The 9,487-nt window shown below is 47.1% G+C and overlaps 1 long non-coding RNA gene across 1 annotated transcript; it reads left to right on the top strand.

Moving 5' to 3' along the window:
• The first annotated feature begins 1,856 nt into the window (after positions 1-1,856).
• Positions 1,857-8,542, top strand: LOC125772965 (uncharacterized). Its single transcript, XR_007419789.1, has 3 exons — positions 1,857-2,301; positions 2,710-6,113; positions 6,507-8,542. It is a non-coding gene; the product is annotated as an uncharacterized LOC125772965 (long non-coding RNA).
• The last annotated feature ends 945 nt before the right edge of the window (positions 8,543-9,487 follow it).

Genomic DNA, 9,487 nt, shown 5'->3' with positions numbered 1-9,487 from the left:
AATTTTCTAAGTCCAGAAAATTTTCTAAGTCCCACAAAATGGAACATGATGAAGAAGATACAGAAGTTGAAAATTTTTCTAAGTCCAAAAAATTTTCTAAGTCCAGAAAATTTTCTAAGTCCAAAGTGTTGGAACAATTTCCAAAGGCCCATAGGTTGCACTGAATTTTCCTAAGTTGGCCACAAGTACCCATGAGGTATCGAGAAGGTTCACCCGAAGGACATAATATGTCCCAAAGTACCGATAGAGTACCCACAAATAGCACCGCGTTGGCCTAAGTTGGCCAAAAGTACCGATAGAGTACCCACAAGTAGCACTGAGTTGGCCTAAGTTGGCCAAAAGTACCGATAGAGTACCCACAAATAGCACCGAATGGGCCTAAGTTGGCCAAAAGTACCGATAGAGTACCCACAAGAAGCACTGAGTTGGCCTAAGTTGGCCAAAAGTACCGATAGAGTACCCACAAATAGCACCCAGTTGGCCTAAGTTGGCCAAAAGTACCGATAGAGCACCCAAAAGTAGCACCCAATTGGCCTATGTTGGCCAAAAGTACCGATAGAGTACCCACAAATAGCACCCAGTTGGCCTAAGTTGGCCAAAAGTACCGATAGAGCACCCACAAGTAGCACCCAATTGGCCTATGTTGGCCAAAAGTACCGATAGAGTACCCACAAATAGCACCGAATGGGCCTAAGTTGGCCAAAAGTACCGATAGAGTACCCACAAATAGCACCGCGTTGGCCTAAGTTGGCCAAAAGTACCGATAGAGTACCCACAAGTAGCACTGAGTTGGCCTAAGTTGGCCAAAAGTACTGATAGAGTACCCACAAATAGCACCGAATGGGCCTAACATGGCCAAAAGTACCGATAGAGTACCCACAAATAGCACCGAATGGGCCTAACATGGCCAAAAGTACCGATAGAGCACCCACATATAGCACCCCATTGGCCTAAGTTGGCCAAAAGTACCGATAGAGTACCCACAAAGAGCACCCAATTGGCCTAAGTTGGCCAAAAGTACCGCCAAGTAGCACCATAGAGGCCCGAGTAGAGCGAAATGTGGGCCAAATTGAACATTTGAAAATTTTTACAAGTCCAGAAAATTTTCTAAGTCCAGAAAATTTTCTAAGTCCAAAGAGTTGGACAAATTTCCTTAGGCCCAAAGGTTGCACTGAATGTTCCTAAGTTGGCCATCAGTACCCATGAAGTATAGCGAAGGTTCACCCGAAAGACACAATACGCCCTAAAGTACCCACAGAGTACCCACAAGTTGCACCCAATTGGCCTAAGTTGGCCAGAAGTACCGACAAGTACCACCATAGAAGCCCGAGTAGAGCGAAATGTGGGCCAAAGTACCGAGTAGTTGCCACAAATGCCCAAATGGATACCAAAATGTGGTACCAAGTACCTAACTGTTGCAACAAATGCTAGCTTTCTGAGCAAAAGCTGTGGACCAATTTCGTAGAAGAACCGCCTAGGCGGAAAGGCAAAAATCGCCGAAGCTGGCCCGCTCGCAGAGCTCGCGGGCCAGGAGATACTCATAGGGCGCTTTACTAGAGTGGGGAACTTGAGAATTTTTGTGTCCGAGACTTTGGGCAACTTCGCGGCCGCCCCCTTAAAGTAAAAGATTTTCTCTGGGTGCCTAAAATTCGCAATTCCCGCAAAGTCGGGAAGACGTTAAAGTTTTTGCCCAAAAAATGGCCATCGATTTAAGGTGATTTTCCAATAAGAAAATTTTTCCTAAGATGAATTTTTTCGAATATTTCCTAAACTAAGCGTCGGAGCACATGGCCGTGGAGGAACTTTTGGTAGCTTTTGGCAAGGGCTATCGGATGAAATAATAAGAAAGGCCATCAGAGCGATATTGGATTAATGCGGGCTCATAAACGCACCTGAGAAGTGAAAATTGGTACCTTGCACGCAGGATGCAAGAAATGCTTGAGTGTTAACCATCATCGGTACCAAGTACCTAGGTTATATCGAGTGCGTAGATGGAAGTCGGTACCAAAGGGAAACCTTCCTAGGCTAGGTGCACGCAAGTGAGTATGGATCGATCAGTAGAAAGATGGGAAGCCATAGGAAACCTTCCTAGGCTAGGTGCACGCAAGTGAGTATGGATCGATCAGTAGAAAGATGGGAAGCCATAGGAAACCTTCCTAGGCTAGGTGCACGCAAGTGAGTATGGATCGATCAGTAGAAAGATGGGAAGCCATAGGAAACCTTCCTAGGCTAGGTACACGCAAGTGAGTATGGATCGATCAGTAGAAAGATGGGAAGCCATAGGAAACCTTCCTAGGCTAGGTGCACGCAAGTGAGTATGGATCGATCAGTAGAAAGATGGGAAGCCATAGGAAACCTTCCTAGGCTAGGTGCACGCAAGTGAGTATGGATCGATCAGTAGAAAGATGGGAAGCCATAGGAAACCTTCCTAGGCTAGGTGCACGCAAGTGAGTATGGATCGATCAGTAGAAAGATGGGAAGCCCAAGGAAACCTTCCTAGGCTAGGTGCACGCAAGTGAGTATGGATCGATCAGTAGAAAGATGGGAAGCCATAGGAAACCTTCCTAGGCTAGGTGCACGCAAGTGAGTATGGATCGATCAGTAGAAAGATGGGAAGCCATAGGAAACCTTCCTAGGCTAGGTGCACGCAAGTGAGTATGGATCGATCAGTAGAAAGATGGGAAGCCCAAGGAAACCTTCCTAGGCTAGGTGCACGCAAGTGAGTATGGATCGATCAGTAGAAAGATGGGAAGCCCAAGGAAACCTTCCTAGGCTAGGTGCACGCAAGTGAGTATGGATCGATCAGTAGAAAGATGGGAAGCCATAGGAAACCTTCCTAGGCTAGGTGCACGCAAGTGAGTATGGATCGATCAGTAGAAAGATGGGAAGCCATAGGAAACCTTCCTAGGCTAGGTGCACGCAAGTGAGTATGGATCGATCAGTAGAAAGATGGGAAGCCATAGGAAACCTTCCTAGGCTAGGTGCACGCAAGTGAGTATGGATCGATCAGTAGAAAGATGGGAAGCCATAGGAAACCTTCCTAGGCTAGGTGCACGCAAGTGAGTATGGATCGATCAGTAGAAAGTGGGAAGCCCAGTACCAAATGCCCTAGTGAAGACCGTAAACGAATATCATGAACCGATAAGGAGCACCAAATGCCCTAGTGAAGACCGTAAACGAATATCATGAACCGATAAGGAGCACCAAATGCCCTAGTGAAGACCGTAAACGAATATCATGAACCGATAAGGAGCACCAAATGCCCTAGTGAAGACCGTAAACGAATATCATGAACCGAGAAGTAGCAACGAATGCCTGAAAAAGTACCAAGTCCACGGTATAGAGTAACGAGAGTTAACCGCCGTGATGTATGCAATGAGGGCAGCCATTGCATGGGTTCTGGACTTGGTTCGCGAATAACTTTTTTGCTAGACATCGGACAAAGTTGACGTGTAAGAACGAAATGTAGCATTTGATGCCACCTATCCAAAACTTTTTCAAGATTGAAGATCCGATCGATACAGCCTGAGTTATAGGCAAAAGTTGGTGCAAAATTGAGCATTTTTAATGGTGAAAAATCGGTACTCCTCGAATAGCTCCTGTTGGAAGCATCGGACCACATGGTCGTGGAAGAACATATTGTAGCGCGCGGTGTCAAGTATCGACACCCAAAACCGCATGTCCGATGGACGGAAAATGACCAAGTTATAGTGAAAACTTGGTTGCACCAAATTCCCGAAGAAGTGCAACGAGAAGGTGAATGCGATGGTTGTTCGTCGAATAGCTCCGGCCACAGACATGGTAGCGATTAGTGGTGCATGGAAGAAATCTAGCCACAAGTGCCATCTAGCCATGGCCAGAAGAAAGTGTGGCCATATCTTGGATACCGGCGGAGCTATGGGGCAAATATGGGCCAAAAATGGTGCAAGTTGGACCAAAAATCCGACCAAGTGCGCGAGGCGCTTTCGTGAATAGCTCCGGCCACAGACATGGTAGCGATTAGTGGTGCATGGAAGAAATCTAGCCACAAGTGCCATCTACCCATGGCCAGAAGAAAGTGTGGCCATATCTTGGATACCGGCTAAGCTATGGGGCAAATATGGGCCAAAAATGGTGCTAGTTGGACCAAAAATCCGAAAAAGTACCTAGGTAAATGCGATGGTTGTTCGTCGAATAGCTCCGGCCACAGACATGGTAGCGATTAGTGGTGCATGGAAGAAATCTAGCCACAAGTGCCATCTACCCATGGCCAGAAGAAAGTGTGGCCATATCTTGGATACCGGCGGAGCTATGGGACAAATATGGGCCAAAAATGGTGCCAGGTGGACCAAAAATCCGACCAAGTGCGCAAGGCGCTTTCGTGAATAGCTCCGGCCACAGACATGGTAGCGATTAGTGGTGCATGGAAGAAATCTAGCCACAAGTGCCATCTACCCATGGCCAGAAGAAAGTGTGGCCATATCTTGGATACCGGCGAAGCTATGGGGCAAATATGGGCCAAAAATGGTGCTAGTTGGACCAAAAATCCGAAAAAGTACCTAGGTAAATGCGATGGTTGTTCGTCGAATAGCTCCGGCCACAGACATGGTAGCGATTAGTGGTGCATGGAAGAAATCTAGCCACAAGTGCCATCTACCCATGGCCAGAAGAAAGTGTGGCCATATCTTGGATACCGGCGGAGCTATGGGGCAAATATGGGCCAACAATGGTGCCAGGTGGACCAAAAATCCGACCAAGTGCGCGAGGCGCTTTCGTGAATAGCTCCGGCCACAGACATGGTAGCGATTAGTGGTGCATGGAAGAAATCTAGCCACAAGTGCCATCTACCCATGGCCAGAAGAAAGTGTGGCCATATCTTGGATACCGGCGGAGCTATGGGGCAAATATGGGCCAAAAATGGTGCAAGTTGGACCAAAAATCCGATAAAGTACCTAGGTAAATGCGATGGTTGTTCGTCGAATAGCTCCGGCCACAGACATGGTAGCGATTAGTGGTGCATGGAAGAAATCTAGCCACAAGTGCCATCTACCCATGGCCAGAAGAAAGTGTGGCCATATCTTGGATACCGGCGGAGCTATGGGGCAAATATGGGCCAAAAATGGTGCAAGTTGGACCAAAAATCCGAAAAAGTACCTAGGTAAATGCGATGGTTGTTCGTCGAATAGCTCCGGCCACAGACATGGTAGCGATTAGTGGTGCATGGAAGAAATCTAGCCACAAGTGCCATCTACCCATGGCCAGAAGAAAGTGTGGCCATATCTTGGATACCGGCGGAGCTATGGGGCAAATATGGGCCAAAAATGGTGCAAGTTGGACCAAAAATCCGAAAAAGTACCTAGGTAAATGCGATGGTTGTTCGTCGAATAGCTCCGGCCAGAGACATGGTAGCGATTAGTGGTGCATGGAAGAAATCTAGCCACAAGTGCCATCTACCCATGGCCAGAACAAAGTGTGGCCATATCTTGGATACCGGCGGAGCTATGGGGCAAATACGGGCCAACAATGGTGCCAGGTGGACCAAAAATCCGACCAAGTGCGCGAGGCGCTTTCGTGAATAGCTCCGGCCACAGACATGGTAGCGATTAGTGGTGCATGGAAGAAATCTAGCCACAAGTGCCATCTACCCATGGCCAGAAGAAAGTGTGGCCATATCTTGGATACCGGCGGAGCTATGGGGCAAATATGGGCCAAAAATGGTGAAGTTGGACCAAAAATCCGACCAAGTGCGCTAGGCGCTTTCGTGAATAGCTCCGGCCACAGACATGGTAGCGATTAGTGGTGCATGGAAGAAATCTAGCCACAAGTGCCATCTACCCATGGCCAGAAGAAAGTGTGGCGCTATCTTGGATACCGGCGGAGCTATGGGACAAATATGGGCCAAAAATGGTGCCAGGTGGACCAAAAATCCGACCAAGTGCGCAAGGCGCTTTCGTGAATAGCTCCGGCCACAGACATGGTAGCGATTAGTGGTGCATGGAAGAAATCTAGCCACAAGTGCCATCTACCCATGGCCAGAAGAAAGTGTGGCCATATCTTGGATACCGGCGAAGCTATGGGGCAAATATGGGCCAAAAATGGTGCTAGTTGGACCAAAAATCCGAAAAAGTACCTAGGTAAATGCGATGGTTGTTCGTCGAATAGCTCCGGCCACAGACATGGTAGCGATTTGTGGTGCATGGAAGAAATCTAGCCACAAGTGCCATCTACCCATGGCCAGAAGAAAGTGTGGCCATATCTTGGATACCGGCGGAGCTATGGGGCAAATATGGGCCAACAATGGTGCCAGGTGGACCAAAAATCCGACCAAGTGCGCGAGGCGCTTTCGTGAATAGCTCCGGCCACAGACATGGTAGCGATTAGTGGTGCATGGAAGAAATCTAGCCACAAGTGCCATCTACCCATGGCCAGAAGAAAGTGTGGCCATATCTTGGATACCGGCGGAGCTATGGGGCAAATATGGGCCAAAAATGGTGCAAGTTGGACCAAAAATCCGATAAAGTACCTAGGTAAATGCGATGGTTGTTCGTCGAATAGCTCCGGCCACAGACATGGTAGCGATTAGTGGTGCATGGAAGAAATCTAGCCACAAGTGCCATCTACCCATGGCCAGAAGAAAGTGTGGCCATATCTTGGATACCGGCGGAGCTATGGGGCAAATATGGGCCAAAAATGGTGCAAGTTGGACCAAAAATCCGAAAAAGTACCTAGGTAAATGCGATGGTTGTTCGTCGAATAGCTCCGGCCACAGACATGGTAGCGATTAGTGGTGCATGGAAGAAATCTAGCCACAAGTGCCATCTACCCATGGCCAGAAGAAAGTGTGGCCATATCTTGGATACCGGCGGAGCTATGGGGCAAATATGGGCCAAAAATGGTGCAAGTTGGACCAAAAATCCGACCAAGTGCGCGAGGCGCTTTCGTGAATAGCTCCGGCCACAGACATGGTAGCGATTAGTGGTGCATGGAAGAAATCTAGCCACAAGTGCCATCTACCCATGGCCAGAAGAAAGTGTGGCCATATCTTGGATACCGGCGGAGCTATGGGGCAAATATGGGCCAAAAATGGTGCAAGTTGGACCAAAAATCCGACCAAGTGCGCGAGGCGCTTTCGTGAATAGCTCCGGCCACAGACATGGTAGCGATTAGTGGTGCATGGAAGAAATCTAGCCACAAGTGCCATCTACCCATGGCCAGAAGAAAGTGTGGCCATATCTTGGATACCGGCGGAGCTATGGGGCAAATATGGGCCAAAAATGGTGCAAGTTGGACCAAAAATCCGACCAAGTGCGCGAGGCGCTTTCGTGAATAGCTCCGGCCACAGACATGGTAGCGATTAGTGGTGCATGGAAGAAATCTAGCCACAAGTGCCATCTACCCATGGCCAGAAGAAAGTGTGGCCATATCTTGGATACCGGCGGAGCTATGGGGCAAATATGGGCCAAAAATGGTGCAAGTTGGACCAAAAATCCGACCAAGTGCGCGAGGCGCTTTCGTGAATAGCTCCGGCCACAGACATGGTAGCGATTAGTGGTGCATGGAAGAAATCTAGCCACAAGTGCCATCTAGCCATGGCCAGAAGAAAGTGTGGCCATATCTTGGATACCGGCGGAGCTATGGGGCAAATATGGGCCAAAAATGGTGAAGTTGGACCAAAAATCCGACCAAGTGCGCGAGGCGCTTTCGTGAATAGCTCCGGCCACAGACATGGTAGCGATTAGTGGTGCATGGAAGAAATCTAGCCACAAGTGCCATCTAGCCATGGCCAGAAGAAAGTGTGGCCATATCTTGGATACCGGCGGAGCTATGGGGCAAATATGGGCCAAAAATGGTGCAAGATGGACCAAAAATCCGAAAAAGTACCTAGGTAAATGCGATGGTTGTTCGTCGAATAGCTCCGGCCACAGACATGGTAGCGATTAGTGGTGCATGGAAGAAATCTAGCCACAAGTGCCATCTAGCCATGGCCAGAAGAAAGTGTGGCCATATCTTGGATACCGGCGGAGCTATGGGGCAAATATGGGCCAAAAATGGGTAAAATTGTACGGTCCAAAGCCAAGGGTAAATTTTTTTATTCCTCTAATAACTTCTAGTACAGACATTGAATCGGTTGGTGATGTATGGATGAAATGTAGCAAACAGTTGGAACTACCCATAAAATCTTAAAGATTGACGATCCAATGTATAGAACCGGAGTAATGTGCGATACTTGGTGAAAAATCGAGTGAAAAATTAGCTATAAACTGTTTTTGGCCCATAACTCGAATACTAGACATCGGAAGGGTGGGTCGTAGAACGATTTTTTGTTGCCCTATCGATTCCCTATCGAACGAGCAAAAGTTGTTTTTTTGACCAAAAAGGACCCCTACTCTAGTAAAATTGGCCTGATTTTACTAGTCCCCGGTACCCGTACAGGCAAAATGAGCAAAATGCTCAAGTATGAATGGTTTTTGGCCCATAACTCGAATACTAGACGTCGCAGGGGGGTGTCGTGGAACAATTTTTGGTAGCCCTTGAAATTATCTATCGAATGACATATACTTGATTTTTTGACCAAAAAGTTCCTAGACTAGTAAAAATCGCATCATTTTACTAGAGTCGGGTACCCTGGACGAAAAACCGCAATTATAGCGGTTTTTGGCTAATAACTCGAATACTAGACGTCGCAGGGGGGTGTCGTGGAACAATTTTTGGTAGCCCTTGAAATTATCTATCGAATGACATATACTTGATTTTTTGACCAAAAAGTTCCTAGACTAGTAAAAATCGCATCATTTTACTAGAGTCGGGTACCCTGGACGAAAAACCGCTATAATTGCGGTTTTTGGCTAATAACTCGAATACTAGACGTCGCAGGGGGGTGTCGTGGAACAATTTTTGGTAGCCCTTGAAATTATCTATCGAATGACATATACTTGATTTTTGGCCAAAAAGTTCCCTAGACTAGTAAAAATCGCATCATTTTACTAGAGTCGGGTACCCTGGACGAAAAACCGCTATAGTTGCGGTTTTTGGCTAATAACTCGAATACTAGACGTCGGAGGGGGGTGCCGTGGAACAATTTTTGGTAGCCCTTGAAATTATCTATCGAATGACATATACTTGATTTTTTGACCAAAAAGTTCCTAGACTAGTAAAAATCGCATCATTTTACTAGAGTCGGGTACCCTGTACGAAAAACCGCTATAGTTGCGGTTTTTGGCCAATAACTCGAATACTAGACGTCGGAGGGGGGTGCCGTAGAACAATTTTTTGTAGCCCTTGAAATTACCTTTCGAATGATATATAGTGGTTTTTTGGTCAAAAAGTGACCCCGAGACTAGTAACCCTCCATACACAAAACCGCCTAAAAAGTTTTGGTTTTGCAAAATTTTGAAAAGTGCGTCAAAAAAATTTTTTCAAAAAGTACCAAATCGTGATCAGAACTCACTATAGACCATAAAAAGTGAAATCCGATGGTCATTTGCAACACTTGGTCAATCGAGAAAAA

Source organism: Anopheles funestus, assembly GCF_943734845.2.
Source record: "Anopheles funestus chromosome X unlocalized genomic scaffold, idAnoFuneDA-416_04 X_unloc_159, whole genome shotgun sequence".
NCBI classification, from domain to species: Eukaryota; Metazoa; Arthropoda; class Insecta; order Diptera; family Culicidae; genus Anopheles; species Anopheles funestus.
Note: the sequence above shows the minus strand (reverse complement) of the source record. Positions and strands in the feature narration are given on the sequence as shown.